We start from the raw sequence: 16,688 nt of genomic DNA, 5'->3' as shown, positions 1-16,688 counted from the left end.
CAGCCACGGCCTTTGCTTTACCTCGTTCAATATAACCGTCACGGTTACGGTCAATAATAAGCTACCGCGTGCGCTTCTAGATGCAAGTATAAAACCCGCTCTGCTCATCTTCAGAAAAGAAAATACCAAGGAAATTTATCGTCAATAGTCCACTAAGGAGTCGACTGCACAATACGGCAGGGATCAACCACCGCGAAGCCGGAATCTATGCTTGAGATCGAAACTCTACTCGAAGTTGATCATTACCATGTAACACAGTTACTTCACTACATAACCTAGAACAAATGATACCAAATAATGATCGGTATCTTCGAAAGGCTTCATGAAACTTCTTAGTCTACCTTGAAGAGTGGTTGACGTCTGGAATATCGGGAAACACATCTCGAGTTTGCGGTCTAGCGGATAATCCTCGTATAATCACGATTAGTGTAGAACATTTTCTGAGATATGACTGTGATGTTGGAGACGCCTAAAGTGAATCGATCTCAGCGTCGAAGCCCTTGAGAAATCCTGATATCCCGAATGCACGCCATCGTTTCGCCGCTGTTTTCTCCACCATAAATCGGCCAAAGTCAGTTGAGCGTTCGTTGCTACACACTGTATACTGGGAGCTTCTCCCACCTCGGCACGTCGTTACAACACTGGGAGTCCCTCTTCTCTGGCGCTGAGGATAAGGTTATACCTTTAATTAGCGGCTTGGCTGAACTTTTTGGCGGATAGATAAGAATATATTTACTGCCCTCCTCGCCTGCTCGCTTGCTCTCGCCCGCTTTGCCGGACAGACGTACGGCCGGTCAGTGGTCCCCGCCTAACCGAGGTTAACCACTGTTCCCCGCTTCGTTCTCCGTCGTATCTTATCCCACTACCAACATCCTACAGGAAGATACGAGGAGGCATGTGCCTAGCAGCGGATACGAACGTCTCTCGATCCTGACCAAACGGTTTTGCAACGTCCACCAAAAATCCAGAAAATACGAAGAAATCCTTGGCCCTCCGGCTCCGAATGAAAATCGATTGTTTTACTTTCCACCGCGAACCCCTGCAGAGGTTAATTGCTAATTATCGCAGCAATCTGGGTGCACTATCTTTCGAAAATTGCGCAAGCAACGCGCAACGCTGTTTGCGTGTGGTTTTGACATCGGAGTCTAGGGACGTACCACTATCTCGGATGTAAACTACCCCTCCGACCCCGCTAGTTCTCAAGAGTTGAAAATATGTTGAACGCCTTTCTGCGCAGGGGTGGTGGAGCTGTTATCTGTAATGCACCTAATTGATAACGCCCTACCAAGATTAACTCCGCCTGAGCCAATTTAGAAACGGTGTATTTTATCAGATTAGGACTGTGAGGTTAAGAAGGAAGGTAGGAAAAAGAAAACAACAACTTAAATGAAAACAACCCACGGCGAACTTTCAGCGATAAATATTTACTGCTTGTGAACATGAAGGTCATTTTTTCCCCATCTTCAACCTGCACACGAGGGGGTTGTGCCGGAGAAATCAAGTTAACGTAAAAAGAAAGAAAACAATTCCGAGTCGAATATGTATAAAGATTTTAGAATACCGCAGGCTACACCGAAACCTTGATCTTATCGTCGTATTTATTATCATCGAACCTCGCACTGCGAGTGTATGTAATATTTTTTTTCATATCTTCGTACCGTAGACAGCTAAGCCCCACGGGTCTCCGCTTCTCCTCCCGTATAAACTTAATCCTTATACTATAATATGACCACTCAGAATCCCCTTGGGCTGGTCGCTGGCCTTGCGGGGCGGCAGCCCACCGTTGAGAGCGAGTTAAGTAGCCCGGGCAAAAACTTATCGATTTTACGTCTCAATACCGCGAAGAACCGATTGAGGCAAGCTTGCCCCGTACAGTCTTTCCGAAGATCAATCAATACGGAAAGTGGGAAGGGGTGGGCGAGGAGTGAGGAGAGAGAGAGAGAGAGAGAAAGAGAGACATCTGGTTTTTATTCTCATAATAATAAATATGTATCGTTCTACGATACAAATTGATAATTGGGGCTCGAGTTATGACTCCCTCCCCATTCCTTGCCATACGGGTATCTCATCATCGACCGATTGTTTAATAACAGGCTCGATAATAGCCGGACGGTATTTAACGGCAAGACGCATTCCAGCAATACGTCACGGTGAACAACCGCAAATACCTATCTAAGGATCGTGATAAAGTAGTAGGGAGAGTTTAATATTCATGAAGACACACGCGTTTGGGAATAACGTTGACGATTAACAGATTTCTGCAAGCAAAGTAAAGAGTTATCACTTCTTTTTTTAGACCTCTTCGCTTTCTGGCGGTTCTGCCCTGCGGCTGTATACTGTATACATTTTTAATGCGCATAATTTGTGTATCCATGAACACGTGTCATCGCTGTAATCTAGTTCAGCGATGATTTGTTTATGTATAGCGAGTCCAGTTACACTGGTAATAATTTCTTTACCGTTTCGCATCGGAATCAGAAATAAATTATGGAGGTGAAAAAAAATGAAATAAAAAAAATAGCTGGGTAGGCAGGCGGGCAGAATGGATAGGACTATAATTATCGGGCCGACAGTTATTAGGGGGTAAAACTGTGTATAAGTATATCTAAGGATAAGTAATTAGATTCTGACGAATAACTACATACCTGATCACGGTTCTGATACCATCGTGGTGTTCTAGGTAACCCGTAATAATACGTTTACTCGTAACTCACAGTTCGCACACGCGACTCGGTATTGGCGCTCGGTATTATACATGTTACACGACCTTTGCCGAGGTCACGGGGTCACGGCGTGCGAAATACGCGTTATAACCTATACAGAAACGCAACTCAGCAAGAAACTCGCCGTTCTTAGGGAACGGGGTGCGTGTCTCTAGGTTGATATTTTAACGAAGGTAAATTTGGCGCGACCTCAACTCTCAACTCCTTCCATTCTCGGTTCCTCGCGATGGATGAGGATGCACACTCCCGAACTCAGTCACATATCGATAGTACCTATCCACTTTTTTGATCTATTGATAAAAGTCATCACATGTCTCTCGGTATGTTACAATACTTCTCGGGAATTGGCAGTGAGTGCTATTTTGTGAAATAAGGTGAAAGATATGGATGTGTTTGTAAGATATCAACAACGAGAAGGTGCCGTTGATCGTTGAATAGTGGAAATGCTTCGCGAGGATATGCCAGGGAGATCGAGTTGCGGTATTTTTCATTCGTTTTTTTATTTTTTTTTACATTTATTTTTATTCTGGGATACTCAATTTGAGAGAACGATCCTCCGCGATATTTGCGGATCACCGCAGTGATTGCAACTTTGAATTGTATCGCTACCCTCTTCCAATCTCACCTCTCTATCACTCCTGCCATCATCTTCTTCCTCTCTCACCAATCTCCAGCGGTCAATGGTATCGGTTTACCCCTGCCGACGATCTGTTTAAACTAACTCAACTTTTCGCTATCACAAAACTTGCCAGTCACAAAACAACGCCCGTACACTTGGAATGTCGGTTAAATCGTTCGAAAATTATACCGTTCACCTCGCCAATCGGATTATTGCCACCGTCTATCCGCCTCCGGGTATTGCATCATGCAAGTCAAGTTGAACGTCGAGTGTATACAGGCAGTATGCTTCTCTACCTGCATTGTTTCTATTCTGCATGATCAATTACACTCGAATTTTTACCCTATTTTCATTTTTTAACCATGTATAAACTTTCGCGGATGTAGTTCGAAGGTGGGAATATTTATTTTTCACTTATTCCAGGATTCCGGCACTCCATCCCGCAGCTGTTTGCTGTCTTTTCAACTTATACCTCTATCTTCCATCCCCCTGAACCGGAACGTGTTGAACGTGTTTGGAAAGATGATCGTCGAAAGTTGAATGTTATCCTGAGCCTTCAGACATGCATGAATGTGCTTCGAGGATGATGCTCTCAGAGAAAATGTGCAAAGTGTTTTTGGAATACAAACATTCTCAGTAATGTTCCATTGGTGCTAACACTTCTCCCATCATTTTTTCTCTCTTCCACATTTATTTACGACCGTTCAGAACACGGGTCATCGACGGGCGCGGCGATGGGGAAATTGGGTGTTTCCGGGCCTGCCTAGAAGAGGGATCTTGTATGTATGAAATAATTGATGGGCAGCCGCGGTTTCCTTCACGGGAATGGAAATGCAAGAGGGTCCCGTTTACGCTGATAGAATCCTCCTAGCGCAGGAATGGACCCAGTGAATACCTGACCGAACGTTGATTGGTTTTATCGCTCCTTAGTTCTTCGTCGATATCAAGTTACGCTGATAAAATAATGAGCGAACAGTCTTTGTTTACAAGTTTCCCACCATCATCAGCAGGTGATAACTCATTGACAATTTATTTATCGATAATTTTCGGCCGGTGTGGTTCCAATATCACCAGGTGGGCAGACGGGGTTTTGGGTACCATTAATTTGGCACGGTCGTGGAAGCCCGCACTCGAGTATATCTTTAGTCTTGGTTCTCCTATAACCATGGTGGGGGGCTGAGTTGAGTGTAATATAAGTCTTCCCGAACCACCCGGCAGCAACCGATCCGGCCATTCCCATTCGGAACTCTTTATTGCTTCTATCAACGTACCCAGTTTGATTTATACATCTATAAGTTCTGTTTGGATCGGCCAGAGGCGATATATTGTGTGCTGCTTATAGCCGCGGCTAGCCCAGAGACCAACCTTGCAGAACTGGACATCGAAAATACCGATAATGCCGTCCCGAAAGTCGTTCATAGGAGACGCCAGCAATGTAACGGTAGGGGAAAAGGGAAAATAAGGTGAGGTCACGTTCAATCGCGCATATTCCTCACTCGGAGAAACGGAGGCCGTCACGTACGGGTTTGAAATCGCGGGAGATTAAAGACGAAAGCTTTGCCCAGAGCCGAAAGATGGACGGACTTGAATTGAACCCGTTAGAGTCGGAGCGATCTGTACCCTTCTCGGGAGAATTTCTTCCTCCTCCATCGCACGTGAATAAACAAGATGCCTACCGTGTGTTTTACCCGTGACATATACTCGGGGCAGATCACGGTTCGAATAAGACTACACGATATCTCCGGTCACGCCGGACTCCTTCTGACACGAGGCGAGAGAGCCAAGCCCTCAGGACGATCGAGTTATTAATAATCGTACCCGCAGCATCCTTGGGCGTCGACCCATACTCGAAAATAGAGATGATACTGATATTATTGCACGCAATATTTATTTACACGAAGTCCGGTCCCTGATCGCGTGATAAGGGGAGAAACCCCGGCGTGAAAAATGGCATCGCAGAGTCGATAAAAACATCTTTTGGTCCGGGACTGTCAGCCGGTGGGTCGTTCGAATGTACACTGTACCATGAGAATTAAAAAGGTGTGCCGCCGCCTTCCGTTGTCGTGGAGCCCTGGACGACTAACCATCCTTCGAAACTTGTCGACTGGGTCAGTTTCCGAAATAACTCAACCCTACCAGCCAGCTGACAAGCGTATAGCTGGCACGATATTTCAGCTCGAATTGCCCTGCAACTTTCGAGACACCGTTGATACCAACTTTGGAAACAGTTTTCAAGCAGTAAATAACGCCGAATGACTCGCAATAGTCGCCTCTCGGTAAAAACTTTCGGCGAAAATTGAGCCCCGAGCATTTTACCTGCAGCTATCGACCCCCATCGACACTGATCGCTGATCTATCGATATCCAGTAGCAATCCTTCAGCCCTATGTTTATCCGAGATGTTGCTTCAACCACAATTTCGCCACGGGAATTCGAGGGAAAGTGGTGCCTGAGGGTGCTCGAGGTCCTTGGGTCTCTCTCCTTTAACGGGAGGCGGAGGGTGGAACTTTGATGGCTCGGTTTAAAGTGTGAAAGTGCAGGCTAGATACGTGGATTTTTTAGTGCAGCTCCGCTGGTTCGTGATCGGAGTTAAAGACGTGCCGGAAACATCTCTTGAATAATAAATTCCGACGGCTTTTATTTTCCTAGTTACCGGCTGGCTCCTCGGTGCTCATTCTACGCGTCAGGGTCGGTAATCGTTCTGGTGAAAGTATGGTTCCAAGTTTTGATCGTATACCCATCACACGGTGCCCTGGCTGTTATCCGCTACGCAATTGTTTGCGAGGAACTCAGCGCAAACTTCGACCGAGTTATCACTATGGTTTCGGTTATACGGTGCGGTGTAAGCGATATAGGCAGGGGTGGTGTACCTGCGGTTACTGCGTTCCACGTGTAGCGCAACGTCCCGTAAAACCGGCTATCTCGTCGCTGATGATCACACCGATGTGACAGGCTCGCTGCTATCACGTGATGTCTATTTCCAAAAAAGCTAGTATAGTTTCGAGATTAAAAACAATATAATAACTGGACAATTTTGGTATATTAACAGCTCAAAATCAATTACGTTGAATAATTCTCGACGCTGTGTTCAATCCAGATTACTGAAAATTTTTTGGTTGAATGTGTAACGAATTTAGGAAAAAGTGCTGAGTTGATTTTCAGAGGCTTTTAGATTACACAAGTATGTTATGTACAGCTAGAAACAGCAAAAGTGCAACAAGGTACAAAAATAGAAGACAGAGAACCTGTGCTGAGAGTGTTTTACTACCGTCTGGCGATTCCTGATTTTTTATTAAGTTTTTTCTTCTTTTTCTAATTTGAATAGGCATATGAAAAGACGTTACTCTGAATTTTATCGAGTCATATCTTGTGTGAGCAAGGCTACCGTACAAGTGTAATTACAACTTGATTTATAATGATGACGGTGAGCACCAACGGAGCGGTGAAACACGCTAAATGAATCTTCTCTTACCTTGGCTTCACTATCATTTTGAGGCCTTTGATTATCCGTTGATGGAAAATTTACTGCGACTGCATCCACTATGTATCCTTCTACTGCGCTGTCCACAAAAGCTTTTTGCCTATACTTTCCGGCCTCTTTGCGACCATGAAAATCCTGAAAGCGTGGTCAAATGCTTCCGTAGTGTCTGATAAGCGTGGACTGCAATTTCTTTCACTTTTGCTTACTAGGTCCGGTACCTCGATTTAGTGTCGATGGTGATAGGGGTAAAAGATCGCACCAAAGGCAACAATGGCCGAGCGTAAAGATAGCAAGGCGTGTCCTTGAGCTAGAATGAAGATATAGCAGTTGGGCAACGTAGTGTGGAGAAGAAACGATGGTGCACGATGGGCGAGAGGTGGAAGCTAAATAGAAACGAGGCCCTTTATCAAGTAACAAAAGTCCCATCTTCTAAAAGCTCCTAACCGTTGATCAAGCGTCCGCTAGATACGTCAGGCAATAAGCTATCCGGCTCGTTAAAGATGCCATCCAAAGTCCTCGACGTCTCGTGGAGAACGATCAGAGATAAACAGGTGCTGGTACTAGTTAGCCAGACACACCTCATCCATAGTTGCATAACCTCGCTCCAATGCACCTCGGCAATCAGTGACTAAGAAGCTCGGTTCACTTTGACTCGTAGACACAGTGGGAACGAGTACTTCGGGGACGATGGTGCGGTAACCAAGCCTAGACCAGGACCAGATCGGCGATTGAGACGCGTTACAGAGTTCCAGCTAACAGCTCTCGAGGTGGTAGCAGACTGCAAGTGGTTCGCTTCGCCACGTTGATTACGCTCAGAGACCCCAAGAGTGATACCCGCTCCTCTCCTCGCCTCGCCCCTCGTCTTCCCTCATCCTCCAGCTCGTTCAGCGCTGTGTAATTCTCGGCTTTAGCTCCTACCTATATGCTTTAAATTTTGCGATTTGCACAGTCTGTAGACCACGGGGCGCCCGGAAACTAGATTAACGGCGTCTCGGATCACGGACCTGATCATTTTCCGAGCTTGTTAATCAAATTTCGCGAGCCGCTTTACTGGCGGTTTTCAGAAATGGGTTGAAACTTGCATGGGACTATCTTCCGATTTTTGACTGGTTCGTAATGCGAGCAGTTATCGAGCAAATGACCCGGAATGGGCAAAACATCGGCCCTTAGCCGCCTTCCGTCCTCATCCCCTCATTCTCTGCGCGTTCGTTTCTCTCCCCTCAAGATAAGATAAGACGGGATACGATCGTCTTATGGAATTTGCTGTTCGACGTTACGCTGGCGAGGCCATTCGGCAGTTAACTGCTCGTGAAGACGTCAAGGCTGGCTACGCAACGACACGAACGAGGCCCAAAGATTTATCACCCTCTTCGAGGGAAAAACTCTCGGGGCTGTGGGCCGTTTTCTTTCTTCCTTCCTTCCTTCCGTCCTTCCTTAGGCCCTCACATACTTCCTGAGCAACGGTTCTCCCCGATACTCGCAAGAGGTATTTCCCAATTAAAAAGAATCCTCGGCCATAACAATTCCGCCTCACCTCTCACGCCGAAACTAACTGCGACGAACTTCGAATACTAAAATGCGACCAATCCGAATATATCAGCGTACTGAAATCCATTCAATCTGTTGCAACGAAGCAATTCAACTCACCGTACCTACATTTCATAAAATTCTTGAATCGCATAGGTACAAATTCTCTCGTATGGCAGTGTTTTCATTACGAACAGCGGAATTCCTGACCACCCGACCACTGCAGGAGATTGCGCTTTCATTCCCAGACAAATCAATCACTGTTACCCGAGAGTGCCGAGGATATATAAGTGGTCAGTACCGGTTAGTTTTCGCGTTCAAAATGCTTTGAATTTCACCACCGTTCAGCTGACGTCGAACTTGTCCAATTTTGCACCGCAGTATATATTCATGCTGTAATTTTACTCGGTTTTCCAGTGTGCGAGTGTGTCCATCATCGTGAATTGCTAATCGGCAAAGCGGACTCGAGTCTATAATCGGAGTGGATTTAGGGGTGAATTCGTGTCATTAAGTTCTGTCAGAGGAGAGGTTAAACACGAGCTGAAGCAGAGAGAGCGGGTTAGAGACAGGGAAAAATGAGAGTCTGGGGCTCTGGAGGGATACTAGCGGCGTGATGTTCGTGAGTCGAAAGAGTTTCCTTTGAAAGTGGAAAAGCCGGAAGATGACTGACGGGTCCTGTGTTTCTCACAACACCGCGCAAAGCGTGAGATATAGGAATACAGCTGGGATGGATTCGGAATCAATTCGGAAAACACAAATCGATTCAAAGCGAAGAGAGTGGTCTGGGTACCTAATTCCGGCTGTTCTTCAAACGGCGCAGGATCTCCTCGCAACTCTACTCGAACGCGTTTCGAACACTATACTAGATAATTTAATTCTCGTCGAGCCTACGAGTGTTTTTGTAGGATATTGGAAACGGGATGATCGAAGTGGCTCCCTTCACGTCTCCCTCCTTGTTCTTCCGAGACCTCATCTGGTCCTGTCTTTGAGAGACGAGACGAGGCGATGGCAGGGCCGCCAGTTGGTGGTCACAGTGGTGGCACAGTTCCGATGTTTTTCGACCGGCTATCCCTCATTTGGCTTATCTCTGATTCTGACTAAGACTAATGCGAACGATTCGCCTGATCGTTTGTAACCCCATTCCCCTTCCCTCTCACAGGCTGTTACCCTCCTCACTCTCTCCACCCTGGAACGAACGCCGCTGCCACACCTAGTCTCACCCTCGCCTCATCGTATCCGCAAAAATCTTTTGCCACCGATTTCAGAGGCGCATTTATCCTTCTGGAACTGATATGTCACTGATTGCTAGCATCGGATAATGCAGGGAATAAAAGTTCCATTCTTATTCTCCATCCCCCGTATATTGTCGGTATAACTGGATTCACCGGCTTCAGACTTTCAACGATCAATTCCAATCAGATGTTTCGAGTTTCCGCGTCACAACACCTCGGTAACAAACGCAACAGCTACAGTAGTCGGGAAAACTTTCGTACTTTACACATATATATAGAGATGCAAGCGAAGCTACTCGGACTAGCGTTTCAATTTTCTCTTCCCTGGCACTACTTATAACAGTACCTAAATTGAGGTTTCGGATAGAAAGCTCAAGAACCTCGCAGTCTAATGAACTCAAATTCCTGCCAGGTCTCATGCCGTTGTAACGTTGCCTCAGGGAGTCGACGGAACGTGTGTACCACTCGAGTGGGCAGTATTTTGTTCAAATTTCACGGCTGAGTGCGCCTGTGACCATGTATTATTTGCGCGTGTTGATTATGTATACGCACAGTGAAATACACTGGGAGATGAGATTTCATCGATCTCCGAGTCCAAGATGCAGCGGAAGACTATGATTCTGGTTCGGATGTATTCCTGGTCGCTCTGGTTACCGCAGTTTCCTCTTCTCAAGTGGTTGTACTTTTGACAAGGGAATCCTTATCGCAAACGAGCCAAGATTATGAGAATGTCGTGTGTATATAACAGATAATTGCACTCGTGAGGGTAAATAATTACACTTTGTCTCTCTGACTTAGTGAAACTCTGTTAATTCCATTCTTTGCTTAATTCGTTCCATGCCGGTTCTAATGCTGCTGCTGCTGCTGCTGGAGCTGCATGAGCGTACCGACTCTCTCGGTTTTCTTTGTCTTAACTTTTACGGGCTAGCATAAGGAACACCTTGAAGAATCAGCCAGCCGTGGACGGGGCTGGAATTTTAAATAAACAACGGAGCCTCGACGCCACCGCCGACGGAACAAACCCAACTTCCATAACTTAAACAAAACTCGCACCTCGCGGAAGGAGGCGATAACCCTCTGCTTTCGCGTTACCAGAGGCGTAGAGTATAAGAGAATTTTTTCCCCTTCTTTACGCCCTACCGTTGGGTCTCCTCCGCGCCGGTTTTGCCACTCGCTCATTTTTTAATCCAACATCACCAGCCACACGCCCCGCGGCCAGAGATAACGGATAAAATATTCAAGAAATGACATCCTCGTGCATTGAGTCAAAATAATTCTCATCTTTTTATGGCCGGCCGTATATAGATATATAGATATATATATACGTACGCGCGCGAAAATGAGCTGGCGAAGTATTGGACGTTGAAGAAAAAGATAGCGCCTGTACGATCGAAGGAAATGAGCTTGTCTAGACGAAGAAACAATGATTATTAGCGTCGCCGCTACCCTCAACGCCGATTCGGAAACCTACTTCAATCAAGAGGATAAAAAAAGAGGTCGGTACCACAGCTAACGGAGAAGTTCGCCAGGCGCGGGAAATAGCTTACTTGCTTTATTGATTTCTTGTAAAAATGTCATTAGGCCCGGCAGTCGAGGATCGCGAGGGTCGACAGTGCAAGAGAGGTCGACCAATTAATTACCGACCCCCGGGGTACTTTCATCTTCCAGATTTCACCTCCCGTACCCGCACTGTTCCAACGGCCGGATTACAAGCCTATGACGGGTGACAGCTGCCTGCAGTCGGCCTAATCCCGCCTATAAAACCCCTACGTAAAATGTTGGAAACTTTTACCACGTGATCTGAAAATTTATCAGCGACGAATCGTCCGGAATTACATAGGTATACATAATACCTCTAATAACACCGTCTAAGCCGAGGTTCGAATATTCCTATTGCAAAATAGGTGTACGTGCAGACCCTTGTACCCATACGGACACATTCAAGGTCATCGGTGTTATCTGCTAAGATTTGCAGATTGACATTGAATGCAGACGCCCATCGATGGACTGGAATTTGTCAAAGTCAATCCAAGGGTCGGCAGAACCGCGAATGTACGATCACGAGCAAATAATCAGGTATGGTGGTAGCCCTGAATAGGGATGTTAAGGTCCGAAGGAGGGGGGTACAGCTTGGACGGTCTAGAATCATACCTATTTTGTGGACTTCTTTTCTAATGAAAATACTTACAGCAGCTTGAGCTTAAGGGCTTTATTATTTACAGTTCAAAAATATTTAAAACAAATTCCATTGAAATTAACAACAAAATGGCCGCAGGGCGCATATAAGTAGCGAACGACCGCGGTTTCAATCCGGTGGAGCAGGTCCCCCCCCCCTTAAGAACCGGTGTTCCGGAGGTCGAAATTCGGTTTAGAACCCCGTCTGGGGGCCAGTGTTTCGTCGATTGCATGACCCCTGGCTCAGAGGCCTTGAAGAGGTTCCCGCGGAGTTTATTGGTTCTGAACTCGCGGTTGAAGATTAATTGGAAGTGGTAGCAAGCCGCGTTCTCTTGCCGGAGTGCCGGGAGCCGCGGGGGGCGGAATGAACCGAAGTAGGTACGAGATACTCGGGTGCAGACGAGACGAGCACCATTACCCGTCTCCAGGCAGCCGAGCGCGGCGGACCAGGTTTAGGTTTTGGCTTAGGTTCGGGTTTAGAGTGGGTTTAGGCTCGTGGGCACTGGGGATCCAGGCGCGTGGCTCGCGCCGGCCGACCGCAGGGGTGCGTGCGAGGAACGATGAATCTTTGATGACCGAGGTGAGTTAGCGCACTCCCTACGGAGCCTCTGCAAGCGTAGTGGAAGACCGGTAGTTAACGGTCCACCACATCCGGACGCCATAACGCAATTCACTCTCCGGTATAACACAATGCGACATTCTGCACTGGATCGCATAGCCAAGTTCTTTTTCATTTGCGGACGAAGTCAGGGAATGTGAAAAAAGTTATGTTTTAGGTCATCGAATCCGTCTGGTCTCAGCCGGCAGTTTTTCGTTACTCCTGCTTTCGTGGACGTTATAATATCGCTGACATTTGAGAATGGACACGGAGAGTGTCCCTCGATTAAGTAACCGAGTTTAATGTCTATGCAAAGTAAATGGTTGCGACGGGACTGAGAGATAGAGAAGAGAGAGGCGGTTGAACACACGGCGAAAGAAGGTCGGAGAGAGACCGAGAGCAGCTCGGGCGAGGTCCACGAGAGAGTTGGTAAGCGCTGGGGGTACAATTAAGCGGAGAGGACACCACCCACCGATACCTTCCCAGGATAAATTCATTTAGCAAGTGATTAAATTTTAATCCACTTCTAATTAGATTCTTTTTTCTCCTCTCTCGTCGGGGTTCTTTTTCAGTATTTTCTTTTCTTTTTTTTTCTCTTCTTCTTATATCATTTTTCACCAGTCGTGAGTGCGCGCGGGTAAAGGTGGGAAAGCGGAGGGCGGAAGAGCGAAATAGGAAAGAGCAAGCAGGCTCCGAGGATATTTGCGCGGGCTAGGTTCACTGCAGCGGCTAAAGAGATTTATTTCGATAGAAAGTTTTTAATGAGAATAATCAGTCGTTCGATATTTCAATATCATTAGCAATGTGCACTCTTAATTCTTATGGTAGATTTCTTTCTAGTTGCGCAAGTATATTTGACTACAATGATCATTGGGAGGAGCTGAAACGCGTGAGGGAAATTAAATTGGATGGAGGGAGGAGGTAAAGGACCCTGTCTACATGACATAACGAAGTAGGCATAATGCAGCATGAGCTGACAAGGAAGGTATCTCAGGTCGATCTCTCCGATTTTATTTCTTTTGTAATATGTTATAGTAGATGAAAAACTAAGCCACACGTATTTTCTTCCATCTGCCATTAAACGCTTTAAGGGGGTGAAACCAACTTCCAAAGTAAAGCATGTCGAGGGGCAATTTGGTGGTTCGCTTTTTTTTTTTTTAGTTGAGGAAATTAGATTTTTAATTTCTCGTTATGAGAAAACTTTTCCAGTTGGATTGGTTTGAACAATACAACGTTCTTGTGGGCGAAACTGCCAAGCCGCCCCTTGACATGCCGTACTTTGGAGGGTGGTTTCACCCCTTTAAAGTGTTTAATGGCAGATGACAAAAAGTACGTGTCGCTTAGTTTTTAGTCTACTACAACACATTGTAGAAGAAATTAAATCGGAGAGATCAACCTGGGATACTTTCCTTGTGAGTGTGCTTCCGAATTGTTGGATTCGCATACCAACCATGAAGATGTTGTTAGTCACTTGAGTATGACTCGCGATGCGTTTCCACGGTGGTCCCCGGCTCTTCATGGGTCTCCGGAGACCAAGTTTGCTTAATTGCAGGACTGAGAAGCGTCACCACGAAGGCAGAGATCCCCGACTCAAAACCCTTCAAAGTCATGGAATTTCGGAGGCGAACATCCAGTAATCTCGAGTTCCCGCCCTGACCGTCGGTAGTACTAACTTGACGAGGATTAACCACGAAGTATTCAGGTCATCCTCCACCTTGCCTAACTACCTGCAATAACAGTTCCTTCAATGTTTTATCTTACATTTCAAGTATCGCCGAAGTGTACCCTACTCTAAAGAGGTCACACACTGTCCTCTCCACATTCGAAACGCACAATGTAGGTACAACCCACTTTTGACTTGCGAAACACGGTTAATCAAACCCTAGGAAACAGCAGATGTCGGACCATCTTGCCGGGTCAACGAAAGGTCAAGAACAACAGGAGGGTCGGTTTTCTCAAAACCCAAGTCGACCTTCCGAAAATGAGAAACGCTTTACGTTATACAGTCGGAATTGCAGGCGACAACTGCACGGTTTTGCGATTACAGGAAATTCAATTTTCCCACGCGGAGGGATGATTGTCGCTGGTATCTATTTACGGGGTTAAAGAGCCCCTCGGATAGCCGTCGGCCCTGCACGCGTCCACTTTGATAATTGATTTGATCATCCGCAATTAGCAGTTTTGGATTATCCACCGTGGCTCTATATCCCGTGGCCGGTTTGACCAACCGGATGACGAGGCTTGTCCCATTTAACTTCGCGCAATTAAGCAGATGTTTCAAACTACAGATCGATATCACCCCGGTGACATTCAAGGTCAGACACCCTTGTGTTGATTCCGATGATAAAACGGGTCTAAGCTCACCAGTTTACAAGCAGTTATACAGTGAAATCATGACGAATATTTTTAGTCGATGTTAAGGGTCTGTACTTAGTTCAGTTTCTACGCTTGTGGCCTTCAAATGCTTATAATTTCCGGCAGGAGTAGAAGAAAAATACGAAGCTGACAGGACGAATGGAGGAAAGAGAAGGACGGAAACAGTCGTTTTCGAACGTGGTTTCAATCGTGCTGTTTTCAACAATAGAACCACTCTTCGCAGATGTTGCTCTCGTGTGCTGGCTTCATGCCGCGTAGGCCATACCAGTGATGAATTTTTAAAATTCAAAAAGCCCGAGGGCTGCTCGCACCGAAAGTTGTTCAGTAAAATAGCAGATAAAGTGAGAAACACCATTTTAGTCTTTCCTCAGGATTAAAAAGTGTCACGGAGTTTCCAAACGTTGGTTCAAAATATAAATGGTTACCGGTCCGACCGTTAATTTTATCTTCCTCGTTTTTCTTCACTTTTTCTACACCCTCCAAAGAGACGCCACTAAATCATATCAAGTTCAGCCGGCAATTATTCAGGTATTAGCTACTCCACGTTTGCTGGCTGGCTAAACCCGCCGCCAACCGGACTCACGGAACTGGAGTAGGTAGCTTGGAGCTTTCACTTAATTGCCCGAGTATATGCATACGATATATATGCATACGTATCTATATAAACATAATATTTTTTCTCCATAGTTGAAGCAGCGCCCTGTTAAAACCGTTATCACTTCCATTCTTCGTTCATGTCCAACGATTGAATTAATCTCCGTATTTAATTATCCAAATTTGTCCCCGGGACATCCGAGTCACAAAAAGTACTCTCTTTCTGTTGGGCTACGACAGCATATGCAAGGATTTTTTCCGAGGTGATAACAATGCTCCGAACAAAGGTCGTAAACATGTTGAGGTCATAAGTGGTTCATATTATACCCCGCTGGCCATGCACCGACGTACGTTTGCACCTCGGAGATCAGAGAGCAGCGAGGAGAACGTAACTTTGTCTAACCTAACCAAACGCAGTCTAACCTAAACTCGCGAAAGCTCGAGGCTGTGGCGGAGGTAACCTCATTTGCACGCAAATTCAAATAAAATTGTCGGTAAAGCTGGTTGAGTTTACCGATCAATTGACTACCACAGCTCTCTCTCTCTCTCTCTCTCTCTCTCTCTCTCTCTCTCTATCTCTCTCAGTTTGAGAGGTGTCTCCTTTCTCTAAGGGTGGTCAATTTAAATCTACTGCACAAGTCGAGGCACGGAAATTAGGAAATTCGGTTGCAAGCTCACAATGCTCGCGCGGTAAAGAAGGACCTTCGAGGAATGGGTGGTTCCGTTTCACAGAAAGTTTTACGGCGGTATTCAAAAACAAATTGAATCCGCTAACGCCGTGAAGCCACCCGGTATAATAAGATGGATGAATTCATGTGTGTGGGCGCATATACATCGGATCTAGCCTAACTCAACCTGAGCCAAGTACAGACGAGGCTGAATGCCCGGGCGTTGTGTACCTATACCCACTTTTGTACTTGGCCTATTTCCACGCCGTTGAGGAGGTAAAAGAATATACGCAGGTCTGTATGTAATAAAGTATACGTACAAACGAAAGGAAAAAATGATTCTACTCGCAGAGGGTTACCGTTGAAAAAAATATCCTACCTTTTCTAAATTGATATATATATATGAATCTACGCAGATTGATATATATATATATATCTACGCAGGTTCGTCCGTAAAAAGTGTAACCATCCCGCTTGAAATTCTATTAAAATTCCGTACCCGTTCGCTCCCCTTAGATATACCAGAATAAAAGTTAGGTTAGGGTTTGGGCTTAGGTTAGCTTAACTTACGTGTTTACTCCTGTTTCTGAACGTCAGCCAACGACTACGCGGCATATCGAGGATAGTCACACTTTGAAAATGTATTCTTTACGTCAGCGCAAAAAAAAACAGCCTTGTTGACGTTCGAGTTTGCTG

General features: G+C 45.9%; 1 protein-coding gene across 2 annotated transcripts in view; it reads right to left on the bottom strand.

Moving 5' to 3' along the window:
• Positions 1-16,688, bottom strand: part of LOC107218562 (ephrin-A5) — a 440,911-nt gene that overhangs the window by 365,920 nt on the left and 58,303 nt on the right. The gene's annotated exons all lie outside the window — the stretch shown is intronic.

The sequence above is a fragment of the Neodiprion lecontei genome, chromosome 5 (assembly GCF_021901455.1).
Source record: "Neodiprion lecontei isolate iyNeoLeco1 chromosome 5, iyNeoLeco1.1, whole genome shotgun sequence".
NCBI lineage: Eukaryota > Metazoa > Arthropoda > Insecta > Hymenoptera > Diprionidae > Neodiprion > Neodiprion lecontei.
This window is presented reverse-complemented; position numbering and strand designations above follow the sequence as displayed.